The 18895-nt window shown below is 41.0% G+C and overlaps 1 long non-coding RNA gene across 1 annotated transcript; it reads left to right on the top strand.

Moving 5' to 3' along the window:
- Nucleotides 1-3069: 3069 nt before the first annotated feature.
- LOC310906782 lies at nt 3070-17884 on the top strand. The gene is made up of 3 exons (XR_014589474.1): nt 3070-4452; nt 4815-4970; nt 17734-17884. It is a non-coding gene; the product is annotated as an uncharacterized lncRNA (long non-coding RNA).
- Nucleotides 17885-18895: the final 1011 nt, after the last annotated feature.

Raw genomic sequence — 18895 nt, forward strand, 5'->3', positions numbered from 1 at the left:
GCATTGAATTCTGTTCCCCTCCTTTCCAAGCATTTGTTTTTGTGCTTGGAGGGTGATGTTTGTACTTAAGGGACAACAATACACAAGGCTTTTTCTAGAATACATTAAATCTCTGTTGTTAACAGTTGTAGTTTAGGTGAAGATCAGGGTCTAATGAGAAAAAAAGGGAAGCCCTCCAGTATTATAACTGGTTAAACAGGATGCATCTTAATGCAGCTGAAGGCTAGTTATACAGCCAGAAACTATGTGTATGGTGCTGCCTCCTGAAAAGGAGCAGCTGAAAAGGATTTGGAGATTATGAGGGAAATTGCAATCAGTGTGAGAATTCCAGTACAGCCAAAGCAGCCCAACAGTGTAGAACTGAGCCTGAGCTCTGCTACATCACTGCAATTAACAGCCAGCATGATCCTGGAGAGAATAAGCAGAACTGTGCTAAATCTGCAAATAATCTTTACCTTTCTGTCTAATACTGCTGTCATGTTGTGCATCTATTTCTGTTCTCTTTAACAGAGAGATTTGGAGGGAGGAAAATTACTCCAAATTCTGAAAGTAAGTGCTTCTAGAGTAGGTCTTGGGTGATGTGTTGCAACACCTTTTGGCTTCACAAACACCTGTTTCACCAAGACAGCTGGTGTGTGTGTGTGTGTGTGTGTGTGTGTGTTCATATGCAGGGAAGCAATTTCAGGGGTCAGTGATGAATCCAGAGAGGCAGATGCACACTCCTGAGCTGTTGTGTTGAAGAGCAAATTTTGTGTCTTAAAACACAGGAGGTGGTGGAGCACACCTGACAGGTGTGTTCTCTGGTAGGTGACGAGTTAACCAGGGCACACACTGCCTTGTGGAATTTCTCTCTCTCCTAAATAATATCCTAGAAAATGCAGATGCTCCCACAGAAGGGAGCACGAGGGCAGCTGTTTAAGGTGGAAAGAGGAAGGTAGAAGTTGTGACCTGCCAGGTGGATCAGGCCAGGGTTTCTCACCTGCATGCTACCACTCTGTTTTTGTCCTGTGCTTTGGGAAGATGTGCCAGACCTTGCAGCTGGGCTCAAGTGAAGGCAGGAGTGCCTGGTCCAAGGAGCCCACTGGGACATGAGGCGGTGACAGACAGATGCTGGGTTGCAGTGGAAGCTGAGGCAAAAGCACTGGTGCAGCTTCCCTGTAGGCATGTGGGGCCTTTGTGCAGTTACATGAAAGATGAAATAAGAACATTTCCCTGTGTGTAAGAGCTTCTGTGAGGCACCCAGATATGATAATGATGGGGTTTGTAATATCACCCAAACCTACAAAAGGCTTCTTCCAGGGTATTGCTAATGAGAGCTATTTCCTGGTTTCAGAGAAATGGAAGTAATTATAGACTATTTATTGTGAAGTGAGGACACACATTCATTCACAGGGTACTAAACTTCTCCAATTAACTCTGAGCTCCTGAAATAATAATGAAAAGATTATGCTACCATTTTAGTAATTGGATTTTCTCTTCCTTTGGGACCAGTGCCTATTAAAGTAATGGTCTATCCTTAGTAACAGGGAGATTTCATGTTTTTCTTCAAGTTTGGCTGACCTAACAAAAAAGTCAGGCAAAGTTACATTTTCTGCAGCTGTAAAATGGTATTTTTAAGGGTTGACTTATTAAAAAAAAAAAAAGAAAGAAAAAAGAAAAGAAACATTTCCTAATGTTGCCTTAATTTTTTAAAACTGATTTGTTTACACTTACTTGGCTGGAGTGAATTGATTGTGTTTAACTGATGAAAATACTAGCTTTTGTCCTCAGGATGAATGCCAAAATGTTTGTTGGTGGAAACAGCAGAATGTCTGTCTGGGATTCTCTTTGGGATTCTTGTGGTGAAATATCCATGTTTTTACATGAGTACTTATTAGCTGAAAGTATGTAGTTTCAGTCCTGCTGAATGGCTACATTTCAGTCACCCTTTTTCAAGGAGACACTGGAGCCCGTTTTCCAAGTAGAGGACATTGAGTAGGTATGATAAGATAGCCTGAGAAGTTTGATTAGGAAATTACCTCCTTCCTGTGCTGGTTTGCTTCCAGAACTGCAGTAAGCTTTCTGAGGATGGAAAGGATACTTTTGTAACCCATACTTATATTTCTACAGCTAATCATTTTTTTTCCCAGAGTTGTCAGTTTTGCCTATTCAATTGCATAGTGTGGAGAGGGTTTTTTGGATGGTCAAAAGTGTCTCTGGCCTTTGTGACTTTGTGTCACATGGGACAGGGGTGAAAACCAGCATCCTGCAAGAGCCACATGCACCAGAGTTTGCTGGCGATTCAGAGAGAAATTTGCTGTTACAGCACTGATTCTTTTAATCAGTTGACCCCCTGCAAGGAGCTTCAGGCTGCTTCCTCTGTTGGTGATATGTTTTTTAACCTTTGCTTTATGTTTTAAAAATAAGTATGTGTATGTGCATAACTGTTCAAATATGCAGTTTCCATAGTGTGGTGCTTTAGTTAAAAGAGCAAGCTGAAGTATTGATCCAAGTGCTTCCAAAGAAAATCTCACTCTGGTCTGAGACCTTACTTTCCTGTTCAGTTTCTTTCCATGAACAGTCTGAAAGAAAACTGGTTTTTTAGATTCCTGAGCTCTTAATAGCACAACATGCTATGTATTTGTAGTGCTTAACACCATCCACTCATCTAAATAATAAAACTACCTTATTTTGAGAACAAGGGTTCAGGGGAGGTCACATTGCTCTCAGCTGATACAAATCAACGTCTATTTTTGATAGTGAGCTGATGGATTGGTTCTGGTTTTGCTGTTATCCTCCCTAAGACTCACTTCTCTTCCCATAGTCTGACCAATACCTCTTGTCCACAGTGGAATTAAAACATTGTTTACCATAGCAAATTGTGGTTCTTTGCCTGAGAGATGTAGCTGTTCTCCACTGGGGAAGGAAAATGATTCCTCCCATTGTTCTTCCTGAGGTTTGGCCAAGTTATTGCAGTTCATGAAGTTTGGATGTAAGGATGATAATATTCTGTCTAAGGACAAAATACAGAAAGAGGCATATTTCAGTTTGAAATATGCTTATTTTTTCCTTCCTAATTAATATTTAGATATGTGCTGTCATGTACTCAGATTCACTTGTTTTGCTACTACATACCACTTCTCTAGGCAGTGATATGAATTATGTAATGGGCATACTGTGCTGCAGAAACAGGATTTTTAACTGGGCTCTTATGTACTTGGACAGACATAGAAAAAAAAAAATACTTTTTGAGGTAGCTGTCAGAAAGCTGCATTATAAACATCAAAACTATGAGCCCTGAATGCTGAAGAAAATGTCATAATGTTCCAGCCATATTTACTCTAATGTCCCATTTGTGTTACCTATCAAAAATAGGTAGTGAAATCACAGCTCTGACTGAGATACAGCTGGGAAATACCAGTTTCTAAGCAACCCCTTAGGCTATAAGTAAAATTTAGATGAATAATCCTACAACTGGACTATTTCTTGGTTGTACACATTCTGGGCAGCATCAATCTGCTTTTTTGAGGTTTGAAAAGATGGATTCTGGTTATCTGTTCTTAACACTTTCTTTAGAGGTCTTTCCACCTTCAAAACAGTATGTGAACTTTAGTTAATTAACCTTTTTTGCACATCTTATGTCTGCAAATGTGAAGCATTTTTCCTCTTGCTGCTGAGGCAATTTAAGGACAGACTATATTGTAATGCCTGCAAGACATTTCTTCAAAGTGATCAAGGGTAGTTTTATACCTCATTCAGTCATGTTCTGAATGGTTTGACTAATCTCACCAGAGAAGAAAGTTGCTTTTTAAGGGAGAGACAGAATGCTCCTGGCTGAATTTTTTTTTTTGCTTATTCCTTTCTTTGGTGGTAAGATGATTTATGTTGTCTTGAGGCATCCTGACGGACTAACTGCTAGAACTCAAGGAAAAAGGTGTCAGCTGGTGTGTACTCTGACTGCTGGGTGTCTGGTAGGGAAGAGTGAAAGATTTCAGTGTGCATCACTGGGAGGTCAGACTCTTTAATTCAGGAAGGCTGATTAGTTCTTGTTTCACTATAGATGAAGGACAATTTATATACCTCTAAATAATAAAGATACTTAAAGTAACAGCCGATGTAAAGAAGCAGAATATAAGTGAGGACTGGACACTGGTGAAGCTCAGAAAAGAAAAATTAAAATAACTTTTATGGGGTGTGTTGGCTTTTGCCTTTGAGATCATTCAAATCATGTAGGGAAAAGCAACTGCTGACACTCATCTGTGTACAGGAAAATAATAAATCTACAGCAATATTCTGAACAATACAAAAATTTCTTTTGGATTTCACTGCCATGAAGTAGTATAGGAACTTACCTTATTTTGGTTTTAGGAAACAGCCATCAAGGGCTGGAGTTGTACTCCATGGAGTTGTCACTGGGATGCAATCAGATTTTGAGTGCTCTTGGAAGAGCTCTGTTCCCTGAAGCTAAGTCAGGTAATTTTTTATTATTAATTCACAGCACTCTTTCTCTTTCCACATGTGACTACTTAGCTATCCTCTGAGATAAATTTAAGAAATATGAACACTCAAAGTAGTGATTGTGCATGGACTAAGCCCTGCATGACCAGAGCAGCAGGTGCATTAGACGTGCCAAATCAGAGTTGTCTTAACTAAACTGGAAGTTGCCCGAGGTTTCACAAACCTCATGCGGAATTTGTTTTTTTTTTTTTTTTTCTACGTGGCCCTGAGCAATTTGGCGTGCTTTGAAAAGATATGATTTGTGGTCCTGTAGATCTCCATGCAGAACACTTGATGCCTGAAATTTCAGAATGGTAATAACTCTTATTTCTCTGTAGGGCAGACTGATACATACTTTGTTGACGGAAAAATGTGAATGAGGAAAGTGCTCTCTAGTCCTGGGGAAGACACAAAATGCAGCATTTTGTTTTCACAACACTAATGGGTGCCTTTTTACCATCAGGGAGTGTTGCTCTGGATGAGTAAGCATACAGGTGAGCTCAGAACAGCCCTGCAGGGCTGGGAGGACTCAGCCCATTCTCATCACTTGGGTTCTGGTCGTCACAATAGGAAGTTTGGCCAAGCACTGTCCCAGCTCTTAACTTTCCACTTAGAGCTGCAATTCTCCCTGGAGTAGGATGGAGCAAGGGTAAAGAGACAGTCATTACACTGTGTGACCAAAGTATTGTTTAAAGGTGACTGTATATCTCAGATCAGGGTCAGTCTCGTTTTCCCCCTTTCCCTCCAGAAGGTTAATACAGTTCATGCTCTCAGGCAGCAGTCACGCAGAGTGGCACTGCACCCTTTCCTCAGGATGCATCCCGTGCAGTCCAGTCTTTGTAAAGACCAGACCCTGAACTGAGAGGTGAGGGTCACATTGCCACACCTGGAAATGAGTAACCTTTTCTTACAGTTCTTGTAAACGTCAACAGTAAGTGATGAGCCCTGGGAAAAGGTGAGGGGAATCTCCCCACCCTATCCATGGACCTTTTGGCACCGCATTGTGTGTTGTGAAACCCTGGGTGATAAAAGGAGTGCTGCTATTTCTGTCTTTTGGCTCTGCTGGCTCCCCACTGCAGGTTCACAGTCATAAACTGGCTGTGAGCTGCTCCATGGAGCAGTTATGGTGTGGCTGTGCTTTGTCCCTTGGTGGCAAAGCAGAGCTTGCTGTGCGGGAATGAGGAGTGGCTCGGGTTGGTAACAGTGGTTCCTGACACATCCCCACCTATTTGGGAGGATAAATATGGGCAGGGTCACACACTCTTTCCTCAACACCCTCATTACCTTGAAATGACACGTTCCAAAGGGGCAGTGCTCTTGCCCTGTGTAATTTAAAATGATGGCTCTTTCCCATTTTTAGGGTGGTGCATGCTTTCTACTGTAAAATGTTTGCATTGTGTTTATTTGGAGTTGTTTCCTCCACCACCCCTAATTCTGAGAAAACCATAGGTAAAATACAGAGAAATACTGGTAGAATTTACAGCCTAAGAGACCGACATTCACTCCTCCCCAAATGGACGCAGATCAAGCAACATCTTCTGTAGTAGTGCCTCAGCTCTGCCCTGCTGGGACTAAGAAGAAGAAACTCATTCTGTGTGCCCAGAAACTTCCAGCAAAGGTGCTGGCAGCCATGTTAATGCCAAGGCTTGGATCAAACTCATTCGCTTTGTGCTGCTTCTCAAAGGGCAGCATAGGCTTTGAGCTACAGCACTATCTTGAATCAGAACTGCAGTGATAGCCCAGCTAACAAAAAGGTCTGCAATTTATAGCTGCTCCAAGGTCCCTGGGAACATTCAAGGTTGGGTTAAAAGGAGTTCTGAGCAACCTGATCTAAATGCAGGTGTCCCCGCTCATGCAGAGGGGATTGAACTAGGTGACCTTTAGAGGTCCCTTCCAATCCAAACTGCTCCATGATTCTTTGATTCTATTATCCTGTTGCTGTGAGCAGAAGGAGATGTGTGTACACACTCACCACCCTGCTCCTTGTCCTGCACAGCAGGCTTGCACCACAGTCTTGAAGTCTCCCTTCTAATTATGAATCTGTTTTAACCCTTGAAGTGGCAGCATGTTTTTTTCTTGATACAGTGGTTAACTGCTGAGGGATGTGTATAAACATGTTTACTCTTCCATAAATCCCATTATCTGGCAATTTTTCACAGTAGCTGGGACCTCATTTCATGCTGCTTTTGCTCCTATTAGAGGTCAGAGAGACAGGCTGAGCATGTAAATAAACTCCCTAATGGTTTTACACCTTACTGTGAACCACCCTGAGAGCACAAGCCTGCCATTGGAGCACTCTTCTCTTGTAAGGCAGCTGGAAAGCAGTAAACATCCCAGTTCCCTCCCTATAAGCCCAGTTTTTTGCTCTTCTGTCCCTGTACACCTCCTGTCACATGTGTCTGTGAGTTCTTGTGCAGTTGAGTAGACTTACAGAACCAGCTTTGGATGGACAAGGCAAGACATTGAGTAACTTTCATTGCAATTTCCAAGGCTGCTGCTTAGCCACCATATAAACTTGTCATCTTCTGTACATTTAGCATCTGAATATTCCAGGCTTCTCAATCCTTTCGTATGAGTGTCTAGAAACATTATGACTTCCACTTCATGCCAACTTCATTTGCAGCTGGGAGGTAGGGGGCATGGAAGATTTATTTTTCATACATTCTCTAAAGGTAAATTGTGTCACAGTGGGAGCGCTAGGTAGACAAAATTCCTGTTTTCTTGCTCCCAGGACAGCATGTCCAACTTATTTAATGAAACATAAAACCAGTTTTTAATAGAAGTGCCTCTAGTTGTGAAGAAATAACCCAGAATAGTTCTTCTCTGGAGCTGTTGGTCACATTCACTTCTCTGGTCAAGTATCTATACACTATGGATTTTCTTTTGCATTTAAAATTTTGAAGTTATTATGTCTAGATTGCATTGAGGTTTTGAATTTTCACATGGCTTCTTGAATGTTTTTAAAAGGTTACAGCTGAGAGAGAAAATGGTGTCATTATCGAGGGAAAGGAAGGTCACACTTTTCCTATCGCTCTGTATCTGATTGCCTGCTCTCTCCTTCCTCTGCCCTTCCCAGACTATGAATAGGGAGTTTGGGGGTGTTTCCTGCAGGCCAGCTGTGGTATCATTGCTGGAAAGTCTCAGTTACAAGTGAAGAGCATGGGCTGGATGAGAAGTGATGAGTTACTGGTGACTGATCTCAGCTGATGGGGGGGAAAAAAATGACTCCTCAGTGAACTGGGCTTGTTCCCAAAAAAGAAATCCATCACTTTGGAAAAGAGATTAATGGAGAACATCCAGCAGCTCTGCTGGCCCCTGGACAGAAGCTTGCACTGAAGCCACCGGATGAGGCGTTTCGTTGTGTCATCGTGTGATTATTTATATCTTCCGTTGACTAGCACATTTGTTTCCCCAAAGCAGAGTGGGTGTATGATTTGCTATTTTTTATTCTTTATTAAGTTCTAAATATAAACTGGCCCTGTAGGGTGTGTAGAGCTGTCCTGCTGATTGATTTGGAGGGGATGGGAGGAGGCTGAGGAACTACCCCTGCCTGCAGAGGTCTTCTTCTCAGCATTCACAAACTTCTGAGCCAAGAAAGGAATTTTCCTTTCTGCCCGGTGGCTCTTTACTGGAGGAATGGTTTGCCTTAGTTTGCAGGATTAAGGTGGTTTTATATCTCTTAACCTAAGCACAACAAAAATTTTAGGAAATAATAATTTGCAGGGAGTGGTAGTAGTGTATGGGTTTTCATGATTTTTGCTTGAGGTAGGCTAAATTCTGACAGTTGTAAGCTTCTGTGGAAATACATAGCAAGGAGGACTAAGTTTAGGGGCATTTTAATAGTGCTGAACTGCAAAGGAAATCTTCTTGAAGCAAATTTTTTATAGCTGTCAAAAACATATGACTGATGATATATATTAGGAAAGTATTCTCAGTTCTTTCCCTCCTGCTTTTCATTTTTTTTGAAAATATTGTATGAAATGACATTTCAGGTTTGTAGTAATTCAAGTTTTAAAAGTGCAAAGTGATTTTTTATGTATTTGCAAATCTAATATTTATGTAAACTGAAAAGAGAGTGAATGAAACTGCTCTGCTGTTTCTGCAAAATCTGATTAATGTTTAAACAAAAGGAACATCAAGTTCTCATACTGGATCACATATACTCATTTCAAACTGTGGAAGGTGTATGGCTGGAGGGCCTCCCTACTTTTGAGTAGGAGATCCATTTATGAAGAACATTTTCATGAGGCTTTCCTATCTGCCTGTCACAGATGATTTCCCAGCAAGTAGTTCTCAGGCATTTCTCTGGACAAGGAGAAGATATCTCCTCATCTCAAAGCTTATTTTTCTTTTTCACTGGGCTCAGTGTCCAGTGTTAAAGACAATGAAAGCCTTCAAAAATATTTTTAAAAAATTTAAATTATAAAAATATTTTAAAATTTAAGTAAGAATTTTTAAAAAGTAGTTACTGAAGCTCACCAGCTTCTAATTTTTTTTCCTGATTGTAAAAAAATCCCTTTGTTCTCATCTCTTTACTGTGACATTTTCTTGTCTGCTTTGCCTTTGCCACTGCAATTTTGAAATAGCAAAAGGACAAAGAAGTAAAACGGTAGCAGGAGAGTTGTTCCTGTGAGAAACCCTTGTGCCCAAGGTTTCAGGTTCAGGTACTAGACCAGTTCCAGACGTGATATACTTTGAAATATTAAATATTTGGATATCAGCCTGAATTTGAGGTCAACCTGTGCTTGTCAAAATGTCCAGCCACTCCTAGTGGCAGAATCTGTTGGATTTTTTTCAGCTTCCACTTTCTATGCTGAGACTTTAAACTAGTGTCTTTTAAATGGAAAAGTGTTGGACACTTACAGTGGTGTAAGATCTGACTCTAACATTATGAAATGGACCACAGACATCAGGCTTTATAAGATAGGGTTTGACTGAGGTAAGGTAATGCAGCTACTATGCATGAAAAAGCAGAGCAGTATGAAAGTATATAGGGAAAAGCAACAAGCATTTTATCAGCTGAAAACTGGAAAAATCTAGGTGATATGTTTTTGACAAGTCCAAAAATAGGTAGAAGGGGCAAAAAAAAAATTCCACTGGTGTGTGTTCTCATTTCAGAGCCAGCTGAGTTAAGCAAAGATAAAGTGGATTTTCAGATCCACTGTGAAGTAGCTCTTATTAACACTGCTCAGTCTTTTTACTTATTTATTTTCCTGTATTAACATGTGATCATTCTTTTACATGAAAACTGTCAGAATAAATAGATTCCCTAGGAACATGCTATGGAAAGTACCTACCTTTTTTTTTTTTCCTCTATAATCTAGAAGGCTTAGTGTGTGTTTTTTGCTATCAGAAAAGTATTTGCATTGTATTTCAGGGATGTTGTGTGTGCTTTACTTTTGAAACAGAGCATCAGAGCCTGCTTAATTCCAGAACACCTTTGGGACCCCACTGTTCGTGGGGATGTTGTCTTTTGTAGCACTTGTATTCAGATTGCATATAAAGACCATGAGTTATTGTGGCAGATGGTAGCAAGACACTGGGTCCTTGTTTATCCTACAGTGACCTCAAGGGAAAACATCTGACATTTTTATACTGGGCATGGTCACTGAAAGGGCAGAGAGAACGGCTGGAAGTTGCAAAAGCCAACTGTGCTTCAACTGAGTCATGAGGACACTGTTGAGGAACCCAGTTTTCCTCCTAAAATTTCCAAGTAGTAGTTCAGGACCAGCCTTGAGAGCATCTTCTAAAAGCAGGTAGTATAAGAGGTCTCAGGTTCTTCAACACAGAAAATAGTTTCAGAAACTTGTACAAACTTGCCTGTGACCTTAGGGCTAAACAACAACTTCTGTCTTCCTATTCTATCTGCTTTGATACTTTTTCATTTATTTATTCTCGCATTTTTCCTTCTGACTAGTTGGGGATATTTTTCTGTTCTTGGTGGACAAGTTGGTATCATATTTGTTCTTTGCTCCATGAAACTCTGATAAAAATTGACTATGTATTGTGCACACACAAGAAGACAATAGATTTATGATCATGGATTGGATATCCCTTCTCATAACTGCTTTGATCCTGATCAGCATTTGCGTAAAAGAGTCAATCAGATGTTCTTTATAGAGGAAGTGAATTAAAAAATTTCCTTACCAGGTAAAAAATAGTTTCCTTGTAGATTAAACAACTGTTCTACAGTATCATCTTTGGAGTGTTTGTTTGTACAGGGCCTTGTTATGTCTACATATTAAAAGCTAAGTGGCTTTTCAGTGCAAGCTGGACAATCACTGTCTTGGCGCTGCTTATCAGAGCTAATAAAGAATCACTGCAGTCTGTTGAGCCAGCAGGAGGAACAGCAGCAGCTAGTAAAAGAATTTAATTCTGAAGGTATGAATCTTCACATGACAATCAAAACATTTTGCCTTTCATCACAAGTGCTCTGCTATGATTATTGCCATAGCAACTATGTTGTAATGAGTAACAGAAAAAGTCTGGGTAGTGAGTTAACCACAGATTTACTTTTAAAGAGAATTCTGACTGATGTCAGAGGACAATTTGCATACTTAAATTTAAGCATATGTTTAAATACTTACTAGAGCTGAGCAGCTCCTGGAGATATTATTATGCCTGGACAAAATCTTACATTTAGCTGGGTGGAGATGCCTCTTTAATAGTCTGTTGTGGCAATAAATAATGGAATTCATAATCTGGCATTCAAAGATAATAACCCAAAGTTAAGGCTTCCTTATTTCAGAAATATATTTGGAAACAGTGGAAAATAAGGAGCTTTGCTAGAGCAAAACTATAGGACACAATTATCAAACAGTGTGAGAAATAGCAAAGATATTGCAGTGCTCAAGCAAGAGTATTGTTGTAGCATTCATTGGAATCTGTCCTTGCGTGGTACCCTCTCAGCTATGGGGAAGTAAACAGCTTTACCCATGGCAAATCAGGCTGTCTAGAGTCAATGGCACCAAGGGTTGAAAGTGAGGACACTTTGTCCCAGATACCCTTGGCAAGTTAGTGGCCATTGCCTCACATTTCCAAATACCTGTTTCCTGGTTTGCAGGCTACTCATGTGTGGTCAAATGTTTTAAGGTGATTTGTTCATGCCTAGAAGCTGGACTTTTGATATCCACAGCTTCAGGTTTGTCTTGCTTTGTTTTTGTGCTGAGTCCGATACGCTTTGCTTTATCAGCTCCTGGCATATGAGTGTCTTCTTCCTGCTTACTTTACTCACACCCAACATTTATCTTTAGAAGTGGATTAAATATGAAAATGCACTTGTTACTCCTAGGATAAGAGTGTCCACACATGGGGAGTTCGATGTTATCACAGCTACAAGGGATGATGCTCTTCATGCAGCCAGGAAAACTGTGCATCCCCTTTACCCCAAAGATAACTTATTTCCACCCAGCAATAGGTGATATTAGGCTTGATCCTTGTCAATAAATAAATTACCTCAAAACTAAAGTTGAACTGACTGCTTGCCCCTCATGCTAAATAGAAAAGACATTTAAATACTCCTGTGTACAATCAAAGCTGTCTGTCCAAGTACAAAGGGGAAGACCAGCTTTTTGGGAGGTGCTAGCAAGGGAGATGCACTGGGAGAGGGTGCAAATGCAGAAGTAGAGGTAACTCTTGGAGGGTGCTCATTGTGTTGGTAAGGTGTGAGGCTTCCTGTAGAAAAAAGTGGAGAAATTATGACCTGATCCTATTCCCACTGAGGCTGCTGAGAGATTTATTTGCTGGGCTCAGCATGGGCAGTCCCATTGGCTGACTGTATGTCATAGAAGAAAAATCACAGATCTTCCAATCATTTTCTGAATTCTGTCAAAAGTCCAGTAAAGAGAAATTAATTTCTAATGTAGTGTTTGGATTATCTGCTGTGATCAATTTTAATAACTTGGAAACATGCAAACCACCCTACAAATCATGAGTCATACAGCACATGTCTGGGGTGAGAAAACTACAATCTCTCTGTTACAGATGAGCAACTGGGGCACAGAGAAAATCAAAGATTTAGCTAAGCCCTTTGGTTTAAATTTTAATTAATGCTTTTCCTGTACAAAATTGGCCAGTTTAAAAAAGAAAGTTGTGTGAGACTAGAAGGCACAGAAACTAGTTTACTAATAGAGTTTAATAAAAAAGAATGTATTCATCTCCATTCTTCTATTGTTGGGTTTAAAATATGGTGTAGGGGCATCAAATAAATTTGTCTTTCTCCTGGTAATATTTTTTCCCACCTGTTAGACTACTTAGATACCAGGGTAATGAGTTGATGATATGATTAGTGCTATAAAACCCAGAATAGCACATAACAAAGAAACTAGAAAAGGTACAAAAATTATCTAGAAATTACTTTTTGTTACAATAAACCCCACTAGCTTAATGATCTTAAAGGCCATCTTTTTGGGCTTTATAGCAGAGTAATTCACTGTCCCAAGTTCAGTACCTCCTGATTTACACCAGTATGTGTGAAATTGGGCTGTACTTGTATTTTGACCCTGTGTTAGCAGTTGGAAGGAAGCTCATTTTTTTTCTAGGCTAGAATTTTAATATCAGAGGTTCATGGAGAAAGGAGGGTTCGAAGAACCTTATGAACTTGTCTAGGCTTTGCTTCTGGCCAGAGTAACTGTACCTGTATTTTTATTAAATTTGCCAATAAGGACCTCTGGTTGAAGGGAGTCCACAGCCTGGACTGTGGCACCCTCTTCCCTGTCTCTATCTCTGCTGCTGAAGTGCTTTTTCCTAGCATGCAACCTGAATTCTCCTAACTGTGAATGAAGGTCATTACACCTTCCTTCCATCTGTGATGGGCAGGAAGGTTTTATTACTTCTCTTTCCAGTAGCTTTTAATGTATTTTTAGGTGCTATTACCACATGCAAGGCTTCCTTGTATGCCATGCTTGCCAGGTCTCTAGTTGTTGATTGCTTTCCACTGGATCTGTTCACACACATTGTGAAGGTGGCACCAAGTTCTGGCTATGGTATCCAAGTGAGAACTTACCAGGACAGAATAGGGCAAAAGGATTACTTCCTACATGTCATGTAAGTTGAAAATTACATGTTAGTGGTGAATATAGATGAGCTTTGAACTACTGAAGTTCTCAGGATCTGCTATTCTACTATTCTAGAAGCCTGCTCCTCGTTGTTTTTAATACACCATCTCAGACTCTGTATGTTCATGGTGTTGTTATGGCCCAATATGCAAACAATAGTTTTCAGGAAAGTATTTCAAGTTGAAGGAAAAAAAAGAAGAAATCTTTGGGGAAAGGTAAATGCTGCACCAGTGCATAAAAACTTGTTCAATCAAAAATGTGGAAAAATTGTTCTTTGGTTTTGCATTAGGAATTGCTCTTTCTCACTGAAAGAATATGAAAGAACCCATCTATGGGAAGCTACGAGATGTATTTGCACTTCTAAATCCCAGGCTTATTGCTTGGTCTTCCTCTCATTCATATTCCTCTCAGTTAGGAATAAGGAAGGTAAAATATAGATTTGCTAGTGAGGGAAAGGTAGCAGTCCCATATAGCACCTGCTGAAGCAGGGGACACACATGGTGGTCACATGCTGAAGTCACGACCATGCAGCTGCATCCCATTCCCCACCTCTACGTGCAGCCTGCAGCTGTCTCCTGGCCAAGGGCAGCTACACAGCAATACAAGGGGATGGGTTTCTTCAGGTCAAATGGGAGCAGGAATGAAATATGTGGAATTTCCCGGCATGTAGCCCAGCTCTTAGCTCATGGGAATGTGTGGCTTCTGGAAGGCACCTGCACCTGAACCTCAGCTCACAGGATGGGGATAAATCAGATTTAGAGTAACTGCCAGCATCCAGAGATCCCTGTATGTCATGAAGACATCTGTGATGAGAAATTCTGGGTTTATTTTGTTTTTTTAAAAAAAGTTTCCTTCCCATTTTTGTGGTTATTCATATCTGTGAAATAAATATTTTGGGTTTAGCTGTAGTTAATTTTGGGTAGTCAAGAGAGGTAAGCTGCAGTGCTGCAAAGCTCGCGGTAAGAATCAGGGCAGCTGTCATTTGGTGCTGCAGCCAGAGGTTACACCTGCCCTACCATTAGGGGTAATTTAGGTTGGTGTTTTTGGTTGTTGTTGCTGTTTTCTTTTACATGAAGATATAATTTAGTGTGGATTTCTTTTTTTCCTTAAAGAAAGGAATCAGTAGATGGCACTGTGTTACCGTGGGACAAGCTGCCTCCCTCTGTCTCTAAGATGGATGAAAGACATCGCCTACCTTTGAGTTTTCAGCTATCTGCTTTAATCTTTACCAGGAAACAAAATGAAAAAAAAAAAAACAAACACCAAACCAAACCCCCACAAACCCACAGCCTGGATCTGTGTCACTCAAATGTGCTTTAGCACGGTTTCCCCTCCTCTGTCTTCAGGATTGCTAGCCCTGAACCATTTCCCCGTGGGACATTTTGGTTAGAATAATAGACTTTATATGCCTTGGTTTTTGTATTCTGTTCTTTTAGCTTGTTTTTCTCTCCCTGCTATCACAAATGTAAAATAATCAGAAGGCTCAGTGAAAAAAAAGTGGGATCAGATCTCTAATATATGACTAAGCTCCTCCAAGTGTGGGTGATGTTTGGGAATGCTGATCCCTAGCTAGGCTTCTAAGTTCTCTAAACAAATGAAAATAAAAACTAATGAACATGCTTAGCTGCATGGACATAAATGGCTAATCAAGAGCAATCCACTGACACATGAGTGTAGATAGCATTGTTCACTGAGCCATAGTGAACATAAATTATTGCTAATATGTGCTGCAAATATCCTTTACTGGGGGTTTGACCAAAATTGCCTTCAGCCACCAAGCTTGCAAAATTGAGCTGTCTCATGATTGCAGAGTTGCTTGCAACATTTTTATGCATCCTTGAAATTTGTAAATGCACAATTTAGCAGAAAAAGAGAATAAACAAATGAAAAAATCATTAGGATGTATAAAATGTTTACTGAAACCTATATGAAACATTTTTGGTAATTTCCTATCAACTCAATGAACCTTTATATAGTGGCATTTCTTTCTTCAAGAAACCTTCCTAAGTAGAAGCATTTAGAAGGAGATTTCTTTGCAATCTCAGAGAATCAGTCTCACTGTGCTGTTCTCTTTAGTAGCTGCTGTAGCTGCAACACAATTACAGAGGGAAGAAATCTAATTGGGAGGGAGACCAACCTATTCATGGAATTTGCAAGAAATTGCACTGCACATAAAAATGTGATTCCTTGCTTAATGGTCCTTTAATCCATTTTTGTGTTACGAGACCATTAATATGAAAAGTATTTGAGTTTTGAATGTGAAAGTCTTGAAAGGAATGGTGCCACAACTGTGCCCAATTGCCTCTCTTTTCTTGTTAAGAAGGTTGGTTGGACTAGAGCTGCAGCCTGCTTATAACAAAGGATGATAGATTAGCTTTAGCAAATAATGCATGTTTGTCAGCCACCACTGGACATAGATTTTCATAATTATTTTATTGTATTTCCCCTTTAAATTCACAAATAGGTATTTATTTCCAGGGGATCTCATTGCAGTTGGAGGAGCGATAATTCTATACGCTCCATTCTCTCCATGGCAACTGTAAATGGGTCAAGCACGGGCGCACCCTGGCACACAGCAGCTGTGGGAAGGCAGCTGCAGTAGTCTGCCCTCACAATGCCCTGCATTATCCTCACCTGGCACTCCCAGGAATCCTCAATCCCATGGATGATACTTCCTAGGGCTGCAGCCAAGAATTATCATGGAAGAGGGCTTTTTCAGTGGTCACTAAACCTTGAGCATCCCCTGGATATGCTGCAGGTTGTGGTGGAGACCATGTGCTTGGACAGCTGGTGCTGCAGAGACCTGTGCTTTGTGTCTGTGTGATTGCTGCAGGTGCATTATGGTGCTTTCCCATTCCAGAGCAAAGCCTGTCTCAAGCTGTGTCCCAGACCTGTGACCAAGAGAGCCTAGGCTAAGGCAGTCTGGGGGAAATATTTGGGGGAAAAAATGGATGGTGATAAGACAATCATATTGAGCACAAGAAAGGAAGGACAGCTATAGGCACAAGGAATGCAGGCTTTCCTCAGTTGCAAAGTATAGTCATATTCAGCACATTGGGATGCAGGGAGCACTGAGGATAGACACACAGAGAAGCAGCAGCAAGGAGGAGTGTCCTAGTACTTTGGTGCAGGGGTATCTTGGCATTAGGCAACCCCATTTGGATCTTGCATTATGTAGTTTGTGAGGCTACTTAACTTCCATGCGGAAAACCAGTTAAATGGTCTGAAGGTGGCCTGATTCAATGCTGCAGCTAAAATGGGCAAGATGAAACAAGAATCAGAAATGACCCAACTTTGCAATAGTATGAGAGTGATTCTAGACTGATTGTTGAGGGAGAAAACCCAGACATGTTTAGCTGTAAAGTTGTAGTAGCACTAGACAGATGAAATGGAGACATCCATTAGAGTTTTGTAATAGGAACACTGAGAATTATTCCCAAGGCTGAAATGCAACCTACATTTTTGAACATCTGCCTGTGCAAACTAGGATGGGTAACTCAAATCTTGTCTCTAGTCCCTTCAAGTTCTGATACCATATATTTTAATTCTCACAGCAGTCTTGATCATTCAGTAGATTGAGGCTGTCTGAAGGACAAGTCATCAACTTAGCCACTTACTCTCTCCATTACAGACTGGAGTAAATAGGGTGCATGGGTGGATGGAGAAGAGCTTTTGGATGAGTTTCTTGCTCAGATAATCTAGTTTGAATATGCTAAGACCACACTGCAAATCCAACTGACAGATGGTGAATTAGGACAGTTGAGGTTTCACTTCAACACCGAACCGGAAGGGCATCATGGGCACAACTTAGTGAACACAGTAACAGTGGGTTGTGAGGGTCAAATATTTCTGGTGTCTAAATGGAGATGCTTTTGTTCTCAAGTCATTAAAAACTCAGTAGGGCAGTGGTCCTTTGTCTGCAAATGTCTAAATGATCACTTAGCTCACCATGGCAGTTAATAATTTTTCTTACTAAAATACATGTAATGATGCAATTGTTAGATCATTTGCCCTCAGGATGTTTTTCATGCTGTTTTTCTAACCTGTTAGTTCAAAACCCCTTCTCTTCTGAGTCTCAAAATACATACATGAACTCATCTGAGTCATACATACTCTTGTTTTTCACAACATGAAGTGGTTAGAATTATTAATTGATTTAAGGATCATTATTTCCTAGTTAAATGCTTACGATTCCCTTCAGGTGCAGAACCTGAGACACATAGAAGCTGATTTTGGAGGAGAGTGGAGCAGTCACAATTGCATCTACACCAGTGCCCGCAGTGTGGGCAGCGAACAGGAGGATCTGGAGGCCATCACGGCAGGAAAGCCGTGACATTGTCGCCATCAGGGAAAGATGAGGGGTGACTGTCACGACTGGAGGGCTGCAGTGGGTGGCTACAGGCTCTCCAGAGGGTACAGGTGAGGAAGAAGAGGCAGTGGGGTGTCTCTGTACCTCAGGGAGTGTTTTGACTGCACAGAGCTTGAGGATAGTGATGATAATAAGGTTGAGTGCCTAGGGGTGAGAATCAGGGTGAAGGCTGGTACACCAGATATCCTGGTGGGAGTCCATTGCATACCATCCAACCAGGATGAAGAGGCAGATGGAATATCCTGTAGGCAGCTGGCTGGTGTTTCACAATCACCAAACCTTGTTCTTGTGGGAGACTTTAGCCTGCCAGTGCCTGCTGGAAACCCAGCAGAGTGGGAAGGAGGCAGTCCAGGAGGTTCCTGGAACATTTGGAAGATAACTTCCTGACACAGCTGGTGAGGGAGCCTGCAGGGGCAGTGTCCTGCTAGACCTGCTCTTTATGAACAGAGAAGGGCTGGTGGGAGATGTGGTGGCCAGAGGCTGCCTTGAGCAGAGTGCCCACAAAGCTATAGGACCATTTGGTTCTTGATGGATTAAGGAAGTGGTCAACAAAACTCCTACCTTGGACTTATAGAAGGTGGACTTTGGCCTGTTCAGGACACTGGTTCAGAGAGTCCCTCAGGAAATAGTTCTTAATAATTAAGGGGTCCAGGAAGGCCAGGCATATTTTAAGAAGGAAATCTTAGGGATGCAGAGACAGCCCGTCCCTATGTGCTGAAAGAGAAGACATCAGGCCTGGTTGAACAGGGAGTATTCACAGGGACTCAGGGAAAAAAAAGAGTTATTGACCTTTAGAAGAAAGGGCAGGCAACTCAGGAAGAGTAAAAAGGTGTTGTTGGATCACAGATAGAGAAAATGAGAAAGGCAAAAGCTAAGCTAGAATGCAATCTGGCCATTCTATGAAAGACAATAAAAATGTTTTTATAAATATTTTAACAACAAAAGGAGGGCCAAGGAAAATTTTCATCCTTTATTGGATGCAGGGGTGGGACAT

Source organism: Zosterops lateralis, assembly GCF_965231275.1.
Source record: "Zosterops lateralis genome assembly, chromosome: 3".
Lineage (NCBI taxonomy): Eukaryota > Metazoa > Chordata > Aves > Passeriformes > Zosteropidae > Zosterops > Zosterops lateralis.